Source organism: Pinus tabuliformis, chromosome 9 (assembly GCF_031772625.1).
Source record: "Pinus tabuliformis cultivar Carrire ecotype Pingquan chromosome 9, CPIR1, whole genome shotgun sequence".
Taxonomy (NCBI): domain Eukaryota; kingdom Viridiplantae; phylum Streptophyta; class Pinopsida; order Pinales; family Pinaceae; genus Pinus; species Pinus tabuliformis.
The window spans coordinates 1,685,116,891-1,685,134,836 of NC_142307.1; the positions used below are offsets into that span (position 1 = coordinate 1,685,116,891).

Sequence of the window (17,946 nt, forward strand, 5' to 3'; positions counted from 1 at the left end):
TCAGTAGAGAGAAGTGGTATCATGCTCCTTCGCCATATATGCCCAAAATAGAGTAGTTGCCATACAATCATATACAATAGTTGTGAACGATATATAAAGAAAGCCCAGACATTCTAAATTTCGATCGGTCCAAATTGACTAGTTAATTTTTTGGGATCGCAATCGTGTGGGATCAAGAGTGAGTTTAGCATACATAATAGGTGAGGATACCCACTCCTTATGAGAAAATCAGAAGCATACCCAGATGTCATTTGACCAAAGCAGCTCCTAACACTAACGATTCCCACATAAAGGCCCACCTTTTCGTTTCTTGCAGCACTTCCGATCTGAGAAAAGTTATTATGGTAGCACCTGCACTACCTCCACCGCTTACAACCACAAAATCGACAAGCCAAAAGTTAACCATTGCTGTGTCGCATGAAATCATATTCAAATTGCCTCAACGGAATTTGTAGTACAGGAGAAAAACCAAGTAAAAGAACACCTTTTCTTGCCTCCTGAAGTCCATACTGCTCTGCATGATATTTGTTGTCACCATCAAGTTGTTCAGCTTCAACATACTTATCAAATGAAGCATAGACATCTCAGCAGCCTTTAACATCAAGCTGTATATCATAGAATGATTCCTTGCTTGTAGATTTATAATCCACATTTATGCACTCAATGTAGTTCATATGATGTCCTTCAAATAGATGCTTTATTGTATCCTCAACAGCTGTGCCCTTCATCTTATCTTCTAACTTGTCGCAGAGTACTCGATTTAGCTCGTGCACATCATGTTGCAAGAAAGAATCTGTCAGGCCTGGGTAACTCCAGCTATTGATGAACGCAAGACAACTTAATATTTCACATTAGATAACAATTATTTATATACAAAAGAAACGGATCAGTTCATCTTCTAGATGACTGTCCGGCTTCACCTCATCCGTTTCGGATTAGGTGTCAACATTCCCCCCCTTAATCTGAAGGGATGTTGGTGAGTCCAAGCATCGTTCTGAATCTTTCAAGCTTTTCTCTTCCAAGCGCTTTGGTGAAGATGTCTGCAATTTGTTCGTTTGTGGAACAATGACGGAGATGGATTGTTTTGGCCTCAACATGATGTCGGATCAGATGATATTTAGTATTGATGTGCTTAGTACGATCATGGAACTTTGGATTTTTGGCCAACTTTATTGCAGATGTGTTATCAATCATGAGTGGAGTAGATTGTATTTGTTTTACTTGCAAATCTTCAAGAATTTTCCTGAGCCACACAATTTCTTTCGTTGCTTCAGCTGCTGCCACGTATTCTGCTTCTGTTGTGGAATCCGCTGGTACTGATTGTTTGCGTGATCTCCAGGAGACAGCTCCTGATCCAAGACTCATAGCATATCCTGAAGTAGATACCCCAGTTTCTTTGTCTCCATCGAAGTCTGAATCAGAGTATCCAATCAAGTTGAAGTCGTCCACCTGTGTATACTTGATTCCAAGGTCTTGAGTTCCCTTCAAGTACCTTAGAACTCTTTTTGCAGCAGACCAATGTCCCTCACAAGGCTTTTGCATAAACCTGGAGAGGATTCCAACAGCAAATGAAATGTCTGGTCTGGTAGTAGTGAGGTAGATGAGACTTCCTACAAGCTGTCTATACCTTGTTGCATCCTCAAATTCCTTTCCTTCAGTAGATGTGAGCTTCAAGTTTTGTTCCATTGGAGTAGAGAGGGGATTGCACTCTGTCATGCCAAATCTGTATAACAAATCTCCAATGTATTTCTTTTGAGAAAGAAATATGGACTTTGGATGTTGGGTTACTTCAATGCCAAGATAGTAATGAACATAGCCCAAATCAGTCATTTCAAAGATTTTTCCTAATTCTTTCTTTATGGATGCAATATAGCTTTCATTGTTCCCTGTCATTAAAAGATCATCTACATATACCACAAGATATACAACTGTTTTGCCAACTTTCTTGACAAATAAAGTTGCATCATCAAGATCAAAATGTTTGAAGTTGAGTTTCAGAAGATGCTCAGTTAGTTTTTCATACCAGGCTCGTGGTGCTTGTTTGAGGCCATACAAGGATTTCACAAGTTTGCATACTTTGTGTTCATGTCCTTTCACAGCAAATCCTTCAGGCTGGGACATAAAAACATTCTCTTTTAGATCTCCATTCAAGAATGCAGTTTTTACATCCATTTGATGGACTTTCCAACCGTTCTGAGCAGCTAGTGCAAAGAGTGTCCGGATGGTGGCCCATTTTGCTGTGGGAGCAAAAGTTTCCTCATAATCGACCCCTTCCTTCTGTGCAAAACCTTTTGCCACAAGCCTGGCTTTGTGCTTGTCAAGTGAGCCATCAACTTTGTACTTGTTCTTGTAGACCCACTTGCAGCCAATTGGTTTGGTTCCAAATGGAGGATCAACCAGCTTCCAAGTGCCATTCTTTATGAGGGCATCATACTCCTTCGGCATTGCTTCTTTCCATTCATCATGAGAAGCAGCTTCTTTGAAGGAAGTTGGTTCAAAATCTGTAGACAAGTTCAATTCACAATCATAAGTAACATCCATATCAACAGGTGAATTAGAGTTATCTACATCACCTCCATCTTGTCGGTTTGAATTTCGGGTTCCTGTTTTTCCAATTTCATCAGGATGAACACTTTCAAGTGTCTTTGTCAACCACTTTGGGGGACCTTTCTGAGATGGTCCAGGCTGTTCTGTTGATTGAGTTGGGTCTGAATCAAGATTGAGTCTCCCAATTCTATCAATTACATCACTTAAAGCATCATCCGTTGTTGGAGAGTCATGCAAGGGAGATTGTTCTTCAGAAGAAGATTCCACATGTTGATCTAGTATAGGAATCCCCCCTTCAAGATGTGGAATCTGATTATCAAACTCTTGAAATGATTTCTGTTTTGTGAATCTATCCAAGCGATCAAGTTGCCGCTCAACAACATTGTCAGATTTGGATGATTCAAGAAAAATGACATCTCTAGATAAAACAAACTTTTTATTTACTTCATCATAAAGGCGGTATGCTTTAGATGTGTTTGAATACCCCAGGAAGATACACTTACGACTTCTTGCACCAAGTTTGTTTCTATGTACCTTTGGTATTAAAGCATAACAGGTGGAACCAAATATCCTGAGATGTTTTACCGAAGGAACATGTCCATACCACAATTCATAAGGAGTCTTGTTTCTTATAGTACTAGATGGACATCTATTCTTTATATATGCAGCACATAGAATAGCATCAGCCCAAAACATTGTCTTTACATTTTTGAAGAAAAGCATAGATCGTACCATATTCAAAATTGTTCTGTTCATTCTTTCAGCTACACCATTCTGTTGAGGATTATAAGGCACAGTTGTTTGATGTTTAATCCCATGTTGGCGAAGATAGTGTTCAAATTCATTTGATGTATATTCTTTTCCATTATCAGTGCGAATAGACCCAATATGAGATTGTGCATCATTTTCAATCCACTTATGAAAATTCTTAAATGTTTGAAAAGCATCAGATTTGTTCTTCAATAAGTAAACCCAACACATTCTGGTGTAATCATCAATAAATGTCATGATATATTTATTTCCATTTGCAGAAGGAACAGGCATTGGACCACATAAATCTGAATGAATAAGTTCAAGCTTCCTATGTGCTCTTGAATGTGAATCATGAAAAGACTGTTTGCTATGCTTTCCTAGAATGCAAGCATCACATTGTTTATGTTTTCTAGGAATTGTAGGCAAACCAGCAACACCATTTTTCTTCAACAAGCGGAGACTATCATAGTTTAAATGCCCAAATCTAGCATGCCATAATAAACTTGATGGAAGTGTACATTCTTCATGATGAGAAATATATGAGAAATGCTGTGCATGAGCAGAGGTTCCTTGCAGTTTAAGGAGTCTTTCTTCTTCTATACCCCTCATGACAAGTGAGTGGTCAGATGCCTTTCTTACCTCAAGCTTGCCATCAAACATGTGAATGGAGTGACCTTGCTGGCAGATGTGGACCAGGGACAGCAAGTTTCTCTTCAGCTGTGGGAGATATAGAACATGATCCAGAAGAAAGTCTGGAAGACGAGGCAGTTTAAGCCTGATTGTGCCAAGCCCTGATGGCTTGATTTTTGACTGATCTGCAAAGTATACTGCTCCATCAACATTGTTAGTGAAATCTTCAAAGAAATCTCTTCTATGAGTCATATGACAGGTTGCTCCTGAATCAAGCAACCAGTCATTTTTCGAAGAAGCAAGTGAAGCATTAAACAAATCTTCATTTACTCCAATATTACATTGTGCCTCAATATAGTGTGCAGATTCGGGTGCTTTACCTTTGTCTGAGTCATCAGTTTTACCTTTCTGCTGATTTCTTCTCTGCTCAACTTTGTCCCATGGTAGCTTGCATGTAGAGGCATCATGTGATCCATTTCGTTTGCAGCGAATGCAATGCAGATCTGCCTTTTCTGCTTGAGAATGTCTGCCCCCCCTGCCTCTGAAGTATCTTCCTCTTCCTCTTCGTCCACCTCTTCCTCTTGCAGAATCTTGAGTAGGATGCTTTTCTTTGTGAGCAAGGCAAACAGTCTCTTCAGAAGATTCAGGGACTGTTTTCTTCCAAAGGCTTTCTCTCTTTCAGCAAACTTTTTCACAAGAGAGTCAAAGGTTATATCTTTAAGGTTTCCATTTGCTTGTAAAGACTCAAGATAATTGGAGTAGGTAGGATAAAGTGCTTTGAGAAAGGCAATAAGAGAGATATCCAGCTCAACCTTAGTGGATTTTATATCATGCATTATAGACTTTATTTCAGATGCAAGAGCAAGAGGATCATTATTTTTCAGTTCAAGAGTGAAGAGTTTAATCATGAGCTGAACAACTTCAAGTGCAGAATGTGTATCATAGAGTTCTTTCAGCTTTTGTATAGCTTCAAAAGCAGTGGAATAGCAGGAAATATGACGGCTTACTTCCTCATTGACAGATGCTGCAATCAATGCAAAGGCTTTGCTGTTCTTGTTTTCCCAAATGGCGAGTTCTTTGTCTGATGTGGGCTGCACAGGGTCTCTGTCTTCTTCTCCGACACACACTCCTTTCCACAGCTCATTGTAGATGAGGGTGTGTTTCACCATCCGAGACCATTCAGAATAGTTCTCCTTGCCAGTGAGAACTATTCCGACCATTGAAATGATTGAATGCATTCTGTGAAGAAGAGAAAAAAAAATCTCTGCCAAAAAACACTTCTGTTTGAGAGAAAAAAAATCCTTATATGATTGCCTTATGCAACAGTATATATATAACAAGGGTGCTCAATACACTGTTCACTGCTCAAAGACTGCTCACATATATGACTGTATTACTGTTTAACAAAAAAAAATAAGGGCCCTCACTGCTTTTCCATATATCAATATCTGAGAAAAAAAAATTAGCGCTCATATATATGACTGCTTACATATATCACTCCTGAACAAAAGATGGCGCATATATATATGTCACTGCTTAGATACTCATATGAAAATCACTGTAAAAAAGGAGGGCGCTCATATACATATTACTTTTCACACATATTTCAATGTATATCACTGTTCTAGCAATAAAAAGGGCGCTCACATATATATATATATGAAAACGCTTTGGTATATCATTCTCGGCCTTGTCATTTACACAGGTGTCGGCCTTGTCTTCACACAAACACAGTTCTCGGCCTTGTCTTCACGCCAACACAGTCTCCATTAAACTTAAGGATGCAGCCACTGTCAAAAAAATGCGCATACAATAGCTCGGGCCACCAAAAAATCTTTACAAAGGACGCAGTCCACGGCTTCAAATAAAAAATGCAGTCACAGTCAATTAACAAGCAAGCACCGCGAGCTCTTCAAAGTTCCATCACAGATTTGGCCCAAAGAGGAAACGAACCCTCGCAGGTCATATAATGCAATGCCACTGAATCAGTTAGATGCAACAGTAAGTTCCTCGACATTCACGGTTGTATGCAGAGAACCGGCCACCGAGACTAGCCAAGATCAACATGAAGCAATTTTTCTTCTGACAGAAAGGATTCTTGCAAACCATATTAACTTATTATGTAGAAACACGCCAATGACAGATTACAAGACCAGTGTGGATGGCAACTTAGGCAGCGTGGATGGAAGCATTGTATTGTGCAATGGCGCGGGTATATAATAGAGTTGCAATGGCGCAGTTGACAGAGTGTTAAGTATGACTGTAGGATGCTGCGAGATAACTGTGGAATGGGAGCATACTATGGAAACCAGTGAGCCGAGAGAAGGAGTCGACTGGGTATGGAGGTCATGAGGAAGCCAAGTGAGAGGTTGTGTGGTGTATACAACATTCAGAAAAACGTAGAGAACGCTTTTCGAAAATCGCCCTCTGCAATGGAACGCTGCTACCAGGTGAGGGGTGTCAGTTCGCAATTTTATGAAAACGATGCCAGGTCGAGAGATTGCCACTCTCAAAACAAAACGCTCACATACAGCAGCGTATTCCACGCTCACCGCACAGAGGCGCAGAGGTATGTCAGAGGCAGAGGTATGTCAGAGGCAGACGGCAGACTATTCAGGTCAGAGAGCGCAGAGGCAGAGGCAGAGGCAGGAGTTACAGCTAATTTAGGGGACCTGGGCTCTGATACCATGTCAGGCCTGGGTAACTCCAGCTATTGATGAACGCAAGACAACTTAATATTTCACATTAGATAACAATTATTTATATACAAAAGAAACGGATCAGTTCATCTTCTAGATGACTGTCCGGCTTCACCTCATCCGTTTCGGATTAGGTGTCAACAGAATCATATGTGTCCCATCCGAATGATTTGGTTGAGTCTTTTGTTGAAACACTGGTTTCACTGTGCTGGACTTTATAAAACAAGCTCTATAGAGCCAATGGAAGACTTTTTGGGGGTATATCATTTTCAGTTGTGGGCATATGATAGACAACATTTCTGAAGTAAGGAATATGACACAATGTCTGAAGCAAAGAATTCATGTAGCATGTTGCCCCTTGATTCTTCAGCCCAACAAAACCCGTTTGCTTTTTAGAATTATATGCCCAATAATCAGGTACCCTTCGTGCACTGAATCCTACTTCAGAAATCTGGTGAATGTTTTCCTCTAGATCTTGTCCAGCACGATGGATGTAACGAAGGACCCTTTTCACGAGATCAGAATGCACATCTCTCGTCACAGATACTCGAATATCCAAAACAGGCCGAAGTCTTTCACCATTTAAACTCCAATGTCTTCGCTTCTAACACATCATACATGAATAAAATCACTGAACAGGCCTTGTCAACATACTTGGAGAAGAATTGAGCTGAAGAAATTGAGTTTTTGATGAATTCATGATGAATTTCGGCCTTGGGGCTCTGTGCACGACACGCACTCCCAGTGCGCCATGCCTAGTGAGTGCGTCATGCCAGTGTTAATTTACACTGCAGAGGAGCACCCAATGCGCCGCGCGGCCCATGTGCGCCGCGCCTTCTTCCTATGCACCGCGCAACTCTGTTCAACACACGGTCATGGCCTTTTCAAACACTATTTGCTCTTGAAACTTCAAACTTGGCCTTTCTCTTGAATTTTTCAAATGGCACTTATCGCAAAGGAATAAATAGCTTTGAAATATCTTGAAAAGAGATGGCTTATATTTTTACTTCCTCAAAAACTCACTTCATAATGTCTTTGACTATGGCACTTTGTCATTTAATGAAACTCTGTCCTTTGGATTTCTCATTGATTTTCTGGACTCAAAATGATGAAATTGGTTGATTTTTTGCAGGGATATAGGCATATTTTGACTAAGGAAGACCAGGGCCTAATTTTGAAATATTTCATGGTGGAAAGATACAAGTATTTTATTCGAAAAACAAATTTGACAGTTTCCTATTTCAAAACAAAGTTTTGAACAAGAAATGTCCTCGAATATACTTGATGATAAAATTTTGAACTGAGAACTTCTTTGAAAACCATCCTCGTGGCCTGTGGGCATTTATTAAACATGTTAGAAGACTAAACCCTAGACTCAAAAACTAAAAGATTCTTTTTGACCAAAATAATCATCTATGACTGTGAATGACATGAACTAAGTTTTGTAAACATAGAGAACTTTTAACCAGCCCGACAGGTAAAAGCATGAGGAAAACCAGAAAACCAAGCCCTTCCGTCAAATAATGGCATGCCCCTAGCGAAATGCAACGAAGTGAATTGAGCGAGACACCTAAAAATGAATATGAAAAAAGAGGAATTATCTCTGACATAGGGATAACCAGACCGACTCTAACATTGGCTCCAATGGGGATGGTAGCTCCTTGGAGGTGCCAAGAACAGCAGATCTCTGGAAGAGCTAGACAATGCCTTCGTCCATTGGGCTATGGAGTCCATTATTTTGACAAACCAACATGACTCAATTTTATTGACTGGAACTTTGACTCAAACTAACTCAATGCAAACTGAAATGACTAACTCAAAATACTAAGACCTGAACTTAAAACTTAAAGCTTGGTGGAAGTACATGGCCACCTGTGTTTCTTACAAGGCAAAATATGATCAAACTTCATCAAAATGCCAATGTAACCAATCAAACAGATGCCTTCTTGATTGATTCTCCTGATCAGATCTCCTGGTCAACAATAGATACTTGGAACTGGGCCTCCAAAAAGCTAATTGACCATGATCTGCTTCATCACTAAACACTGCAATAATCACTACTGGATACAACAAATTTGACAGAGGATCTTGAAAAACATGAAGATTTGCCATTGCCACCTCCTGCTGAACCAGTAGATGGGCAGATTTCCTCTTCAAAGAACATTTTAAAACATGAGGTATATGAGGAAAAATCTGAAAGGGAATCCTGAATGGTCTGGTCTGCTGAAGTCTGAATATAGTTATGATCATCTTCATATGATATGATAGCCAGATTCTCATTACATTCATCAATCATGAGAAAAGAAATTTTAGATGTTTCGTGAAACCCGACACTATCACTTCTATCATCTACAATAAATTCATCCAGAGAAACCTCATTACTTACTTGAGCGAAGATCTCATCTTGTTGTTCATGAACTGGCTGGATTACCTCGTTAGGAAGGTTGTGTTCTAATGACATGAGGGAAATTAGGTTTGTAACTCTGTCTTCTTCATTTGAGGCAGCCTTAACAATGCAATTTTGTTCTATGAGATCCGGAACAACATGTTTTTCCTCATCACAATCTGTCTCTCGATCTGATTTATCATCATCATTTTCTGAGATTGGAACATCATTTTCCTGCATATTCTCTTTTATTTCAACCAGATCTGAAATAAAACTTTTTCTTTCATCATTTTCAGTCACATGGAAATCTTCAACCTGCTGATTTTGATCCTGCTGCAAAGTTTCCTCTAAGAGTTCTATACGCTGCTGAAACAAATTTTCATACAAGGCTTCCATGACCTCATCATCCATGAAATTATCATGTCCATAAAAATTCTCAAGATCTTCAATAAAACAATGAACATGGCTACAATATTTCTGAACCAAAGTCAAGGATGGATATGATTCTTTATACCTTTCAAAGAACATCATACGAAAATCTTTTAGACAATAAATGGAGCAGGTAGCAAACTTTCATACCAAGATCGGGCTTCATCTTCCAGAGTAGCCATAAACATTTTCATCAAACAGTCTTAAGGAAAATCAATCTTTAATTTATGCACATGAATGTGGAATTTCACCAGATGAAGAGCAGCATCATGACCTTCCACATTTCTGAACATAGGCAAATTCTGGAGCCAATCCACCTTGGGCATTTTATTTGGAAAACCTGGGATATGATCTCGGTTCATGGGAGCGTATCTTCTTGCAATCCGTTCCATCTTGAAAATCTCAAAGCTACTGATCTCTCTGTAGTGGAGTCACCATGAAGGATTGATTGCTGGATTCTTCAGTGAATGGAGTCGCCAGGTGAATGATTTCAGCCTTCTTATGTCTGATCGTTGTTCACCATCAACCATCAGATCTAAACTTCATAGATGTGCTGGGGCAAGACAATCTTCAAGCAAACCATTTTCTTCCCCAGTATGGTCGCCACTATGTTAGTGCTCAAATCTGCCTTAGGCTGAAGGAAGGCAGGATTCAAGATAACACCATACCACGCTCAGCCTCGTAGCTAGCCCTACGAGGACAGGAGAGGGCTCTCTCCAGGTCAACTTAGTAAAAATACTCGATAGGGTCTGAGATGACTTAAAATAAGAACTGATTTTAGGCTAGGTAAATAAATATGAAAGAGGTATTTTGATGAATGACTGAGTTTCTAGGCTGTGTGGGACAAGGACAGCATGAGCAGAGATTTAACCAAAGGCACAGGATATTTCATAAGGCGAGATAGGCATGAGGTTTTAGCAAACAAATTGAATTTAAATGAGGTGAAAAGACTGTTTAAGAAAGCTGAAAAGGGCATTAATGTATGAATCCTTTCCAGGAAGAAGAAAACACATAAAATCTGAACACTTCCTCAAGGTAGAGCAATGACTGAATTCTACCTTTCTCACTTAAAAGTATTCAGCTGGAAACGATCATGAATAAATGGTGAAACATAACAAAGACATATGAGACATAAAGGAAGAAACACATGCTAAATTCATACCGCAAGAATCTTATAAATAAGAGCTGCAACATTTAATTAATCCTCTTTCAAAATTGTACAACCAAACACTGAGTTTTTCCTCCACCATTTCCCAGAAATTAGAACCTTTTACAAATTATTTTTCAATACAATAAATAGACTCAATCTGTGGAAAACAAATCGACACCAATGGGGAGCTGTTTAGTCATTAACTAACAGGAGCCAATCATCTTTTTTGAAGATAAGCAACGTTATATTTTTACTCAAAAGATCAATGGAGAGGCGGAAGCTGTAGCTGTCAATCCTTGAAACATAACTGAAGTCAAAAATAGGTAGTCGAATCCTATTCTTTTGCTAAACTTTGAGCCTAGAATCGCGTAGTTGTTGATTTTAGGCCAAAAACTCTATTTCATGAATGCCACTTGGCACATTCCCGCAAAACTGCCCTCAAATTTCTGGATATGCATTTGCCAATTTTCAGAAATTAGGAATAGGTCTCCAATATTTTAATGCTAAAATATGGGTCAAATTCGCTGCATATGTTCTTTAGATCTGAAGATGAATCGAATTCCCAAGTATTGCACTGACTGCCATGACTGCAACCTAAGACATACAACATAATGCCACTTTCAGTTCAATTTGGATCATAAATACGAAGATGGATCATTTTACATTCATCCTTCGGTGATTACATCACTGTCATTTGCTAGTATGATGACATCTTGCATGCTAAGCCCCATCTCTCATAACGTCAATGCTTTTCATCCGCAGTTGCAATTTCGTTCAGGAGGCTAGTCAAATCACCACCATTGTTAGGGATGGTCTTTTTCTTTACCGTTTGTAGCCAATTCTTGAAATCTAGCTCTGCCTGCGATTTGCTGATGCCATTGCCCCGCTGATCATTTGCAGTTTCATCTGAAGACTCCAGGAGATCACTAGCACCATCTTGAAAACCAGTACTGGGTGATGTTGGAAGACCGACGCCATGAACGATAGGATACAACCATGTCTGCAAATAGCAAGATCGCTCCAATTCCCATTTTTACCGGACTATCTCCTCAATCTTAAATTATAATGCCTGAGATAAGATGGGGCAACCACTTAAATAAATGGCATGGCGAGTTTGAGAAGTTATTGTATGTGATTCAGCAGAGAGAAGTGGTATCATGCTCCTTCGCCATATATGCCCAAAAGAGAGCAGTTTCCATACAATCATATACAATAGCTGTGAACGATATATAAAGAAAGCCCAGACATTCTAAATTTCGATCGGTCCAAATTGACTAGTCAATCGTGTGGGATCAAGAGTGAGTTCAACAGACATAATAGGTGAGGATACCCACTCCTTATGAGAAAATCAGAAGCATACCCAGATGTTATTCGACCAAAGCAGCTCCCAACACTAATGATTCCCACATAAAGGCCCACCTTTTCATTTCTTGCAACACTTCTGATCTGAGCAAAGTTATTATGGTAGCACTCGCACTACCTCTACCGCTTACAACCACAAAATCGACAAGCCAAAAGTTAACCATTGCTGTGTCGCATGAAATCATATTCAAATCGTCTCAACTGAATTTGTAGTACAGGAGAAAAACCAAGTAAAAGAACACCTTTTCTTGCCTCCTGAAGTCCATACTGCTCTGCATGATATTTGTTGTCACCATCAAGTTGTTCAGCTTCAACATACTTATCAAATGAAGCATAGACATCTCGACAGCCTTTAACATCAAGCTGTAGATCATAGAATGATTCCTTGCTTGTAGATTTATAATCCACATTTATGCACTCAATGTAGTTCATATGATGTCCTTCAAATAGATGCTTTATTGTATCCTCAATAGCTGTGCCCTTCATTTTATCTTCTAACTTCTCACAGAGTACTCGGTTTAGCTCCTGCACATCATGTTGCATGAGAGAATCATATGTGTCCCATGTGAATGATTTGGTTGAGTCTTTTGTTGAAACGCTGGTGTCACAATGATGGACTTTATAAAACAAGCTCTGTAGATCCAATGGAAGACTTTTTGGGGGTATATCATTTTCAGTTGTGGGCATATGATAGACAACATTTCTGAAGTAAGGAATATGACACAATGTCTGAAGCAAAGAATTCATGTAGCATGTCGCCCCTTGATTCTTTAGCCCAACAAAATCCGTCTACTTTTTAGAATCATACGCCCAATAATCAGGTACCATTCGTGCACTGACTCCTGCTTCAGAAATCTGGTGAATGTTTTTCTCTGGCTCCTGTCTAGCACGATGGATGTAATGAAGTACCCTTTTCATGAGATCAGAATGCACACCTCCCGTCACAGATACTCGAATATCCAAAACAGGTCGAAGTCTTTCACCATTTAAACTCCAATTTCTTTGCTTCTAAACACATCATACATGAATAAAATCACTGAACTGGCCCTATCGACTTACTTGGAGAAGAATTGAGCTGAAATAAATTGAGTTTTTGATGAATTGATGATGAATTTCGGCCTTGGGGCTCTGTGCGCCGCACACACTCCCAGTGGGCCGCGCCTGGTGAGTGCGCCATGCTAGTGTTAATTTACACTGCGGAGGAGCGCCCAATGCGCTGCGCGGCCCATGTGCGCCGTGCCTTCTTCCTATGCACCGCACAGCTCTGTTCAATACACAGTCACGGCCTTTTCAAACACTATTTGCTCTTGAAACTTCAAACTTGACCTTTCTCTTGAATTTTTCGAATGGAACTTGTGCAAAGGAATAAATAGCTTTGAAATATCTTGACAAGAGATGGTTTAAATTTTTACTTCCTCAGAAACACACTTCATAATGTCTTTGACTATGGCACTTTGTCATTTAATGAAACTCTGTCCTTTGGCTTTCTCATTGATTTTCTGGTCTCAAAATGATGAAATTGGTTGATTTTTTGCAGGGATATAGGCATATTTTGACTAAGGAAGACCAGGGCCTGCTTTTGAAATATTTCATGGTGGAAAGGTACAAGTATTTTATTACAAAAACAAATTTGACAATTTCCTATTTCAAAACAGAGTTTTGAAGAAGAAATGTCCTCGAATATACTTGATGATAAAATTTTGAACTAAGAACTTCTTTGAAAGCCATCCTTGTGGCCTGTGGGCATTTATTAAACATGTCAGAAGACTAAACCCTAGACTCAAAAACTAAAAGATTCTTTTTGACCAAAATAATCATCTATGACTGTGAATGACATGAACTAAGTTTTGATAAACATAGAGAACTTTCAACTAGCCCAGCAGGTAAAAGCATGAGGGAAACCAGAAAACCAAGCCCTTCCATCAAAGAATGGCATGCCCCTAGCGAAATGCAACGAAGTGAATTGAGCGAGACACCTAAAAATGAATATGCAAAAATAGGAATGATCTATGATGGAGGGATGACCAAACCGACTCTAACATGAGGCGTAATTCAGATTTCGGAAACCAACACATAATCAGATTTCCCCAGACTTCTTTCTTACCAAAACTAATTTGGATGCCTAGGTAGAATGTCGCACTTTGTATATGATCCGAGCATCCAAAAACTTCCTTAAATATTTTTGAATAAGAGGCTCAAGCATCGGGTGTACCTCTTGTGGATTTTGTTGAAATGGCTCGGCCCCTTCTTTTATCAGAATCACATGTTGGATAATTCGTGTGTCATAAGTTTTATGTTCTTCAGACATCCACATGAATACATCTCGGTACTACTTGAATAAGCAGATAAAGGCTTGTCACTCCTGTGGTGTACAACAAGCACCAAGATTGACAAACTTCAGATCCTTTTCCATTCCAAAATTGATCTGTTAGTGCGACATTGTGGAACCATGGGTTTTAGCATTAATAGGTCCGCAAAAGAAGTTCTACAGATCATACAAATTTTCTAAAGACACAATGCCTTTTGGCATGAAGTTTCCTTTACTTGTGCTAATTGCATCTTGCAACATCTTCTCATGCTCATCTTCATCAATCATTGCGTCCTTGAAAACATCAGTGTTCACCATAAAATACAATATTTGTTGGTCATCATTAAAAACACATAAATTGGTGATATTATCAGGGATAGATGGCTTATAAAGAATTTCTATAGAAAAACCATCCCTAAGCGTTGACAACCTAGCAACGACATTTTCCAATGCCTCCATAGTTGTGTTACTCATTCTAGGAACATAATTAATCTTAAAAGCTTGGAAATGAAAAATTAAATGCCATACCTATTGTTGATAGCTTTTAAGATGAGGTGACACACAGTGTATGGTATCACGCACTTGTTGCACAACAATTTTTGAGTCACCTACTGTTTTAGGATCTCAACATTGAGCTCAATGGCTCTTTGCAAGCCCAAGATGGGTGCCTCATATTCTACAATGTTTTATTGTGCACTCAAATTCCAAGTGGTTAGAGATCAGATGTTTTCTCGGTAGTGGGTCTATTAAAACACAACGAAATCTAGATCCCTTCTGTGTTTTGGAACCATCAAAATACAAAGTCGACATATCATATGTACAAGGACTATGACCTGCACTAGTACTATTGTTACTATTACTACTAACTGTACAAATGTCATGTTCACTAGTTGGACTGGGAAGGAACTCCAGCTGTGTATATGGTTAGACTAGGGATGGCTACACAAGATAATACCCCAGTTGAGTTTCCAAGAAGGAATTGCCAAAGATAAGTTCTGCGAAAGCCATTGGCTCATTATGTCCATGAAAGGGAGTAATTGTATGTTTCATGTATCTCTCTAAGTTCACTCAGATATAATTAATTTTTCCCTTGTGCGGAAGACATAAATGTCACCAGTTCGTAGCAACGTACCCTTGTAGCTTACTAGATCAATCTCTGGTAAAAAATACTCCACATGCTTCCAAAATGTCCACAATCACTATTTTGATACATTGGTGGACTCACTCATCGAATGATGAACAGATAATCACATCTCTAAGTTCACCAACTGCATGGACAAGAATCTTATCCAGCTGAATGATTTGTGCATCTTTTTTTCCCAATTTTGCATTGATTTTATTAGTGACAGATAATGTCATTACATCTACCGATGATCCAGGTGGATCTTTAGAAAAGTACCAGTGGGATTGTAAGAGGCTGAAAATTCAAAGTGGAAGAATCTAGATAAACTTAGCATCAGATCGAAGTGATCATCATCCTGATTCCAACGATGAAAACAACACTCAAATCTGAGTCGAGATGACAAAGTTAGAGCAATTAAAAGTTTGTGTTTGACTTGTCTAGGTAGTAGGAAGAAGATGACATGGAAGAGAGTGCCATGTGACAGGTTTCCATTGGGCCCTGTATATCGCATATCGACGAAAAGGAGGAGCGGCTTAAGGAGAATCATCCCTTGGCGTTGCCGACTGTGATTGCGATATCGCATATCATAGGCCAAAGGAGGAACAAAAAAGGGTATATTGGCCTTGAAGAATACTCAGTTGCGATGCAACTTTATCACATATCACAAATTTCAGGAATGAGGATGGTGTTACGAAAGGTCCCAATGGAAAGTGCCAATTGTGATTTCGTGATAGGCATCGATTGCGATATTGTGATGGGAGGGCGAACCCAAAATGTTATATATTGTGATTAATAAAACTAATAGGTCTATAGATGTTGTAGAATGCTAGACCAATATGTTGATGGTTTCACGACAATTGTGATTTTGATGGGGTTGCCGGACGTGAAATATTATGTTCTATGGTTAACACTCCTGTCGGGTCCACGATTATTGCAGGATGCATATGTCCTTGTCTTGGATTATCCACCAATAAGGTGGAAGCACTGATAAACCTACCGTCGAGACTCATGCGTAGTTGAAATGCGTTGCCTTGTTGGAAAGGGGCTTCACTATTGTGGTAAGGTTGTTGTCGTGAATCATCCCACCCCATTCCACCTGCTAACTTGGGTTCTTATGTTAGAACTGCCTTGATTTTGAGGGATGTCGCCATGATTATATATATGACTATTTGTGTTGGGAGGAAGGCAAGAGAGGACTAGACGAATACACAAATTTTACTACATACAACAGATGTTGACCCTGGTAGTAGGTTGGAACCTTGCCTTGAGCATCAGGGAGGTTCTGAGAAGGTTGCAGAAGGCCTAATGATCCAAATTGGGAATTTGGATAGGCGTTTTTGCACTATTTTTCACTAGGAGTTCAGTGGTTTTATCTATTTTCAAATCTGGGTTCTCTATTCTCTACCCATCTATCAGCTTCAAGGTATAGGGGTTGTGTTGGCTTAGTGGATCCGGACCCAAGTTCATTGTTAGTTGTGCCAAAAAAATCCCTACACTACTGGCCCTTTCAGCATCAATCCGTGGAGCGTGGACTGAAGTCTCACCTGAAGTAGTATTGGGGGATGCTGGAACGAAGTTTCTGCACCCAGAGATCTATGGGATGTCATTTTATGCCCTAAATCTACCATGTCATAGATCGATAAGCCTTTCAAGCTTGTCGATGTAACTTCTTTAATCAGCCTCTAGACCTCCCCAAAGGTCTACGACTATCTTTCACGAACCCTGAATCGACGAATCCACTATTTACGTGCATCAAAGATTACTTATAACCCATTAATTACTCAGATCAAATTAAGTGTTCGATAACTTCAACAAAGAACAAGATAATCTTCGCGTAAACAATTAACAGTAATTGCATTCGTATAATAGTATAAGGCATGTAAAGTCACGCATCACTACATCATTATTTCATAAACCCATTATAACGTAAGGCACATTCATATAAACAGAAGTAAAGAGATACACACAAGTATTTATGCAACAATCTTCTTTATTAATACTCAGTTCCGCTTACAGACTCAAGACTTCCCTGCGCACTCAGCTGCAGGGGTCTATGCACTCAGCCACGAACTCTACTCTAGGCCTCTACGCACAAAGCTATAGACCCTTTCCCCCTACTCTTCTCCACTAACTCTTTAGACTCGTCCCATAGACCAAACTTCATCACTTTCCTTAGACAATCCCATGGTCTGCGAACCATGTGTAGATCTTCAAAATTTGACTCAACTTACATAGAAGAAGGGTAAAACCCTTTATGACACTTTAATTATCTACGTGCTCCATGACCACAACTTGTAGAGAATTTACATCTTTATATAACAAAACTTTGGATTTTTCCCAAAAACTTGGGCTTTTGCCCCAAAATTGACCCTATGGAACCCCATCCCAACAGGTTGTAATTACTTGTTGCTATAATTTTATCTCTTTTATTCCAGTAATCAAAAGAAGCCCCCCCCACTATTGAGTAGGGCTTGAAGATGTAGTCCAAACTGGACGAACTTCGTAATCAAATCATTGTGTCATGATTTTTGTGTTCTTCTAATTATTTCTGCATTGTTT

At 39.4% G+C, this 17,946-nt stretch overlaps 2 pseudogenes; both read right to left on the bottom strand.

Annotated features, from left to right (window-relative positions):
• Window positions 1-398: 398 nt before the first annotated feature.
• On the bottom strand, window positions 399-7,452 carry LOC149155348 (ubiquitin C-terminal hydrolase 12 pseudogene; annotated as a pseudogene).
• Window positions 7,453-11,336: 3,884 nt separating this feature from the next.
• LOC149155349 (ubiquitin C-terminal hydrolase 12 pseudogene) lies at window positions 11,337-13,133 on the bottom strand (annotated as a pseudogene).
• Window positions 13,134-17,946: the final 4,813 nt, after the last annotated feature.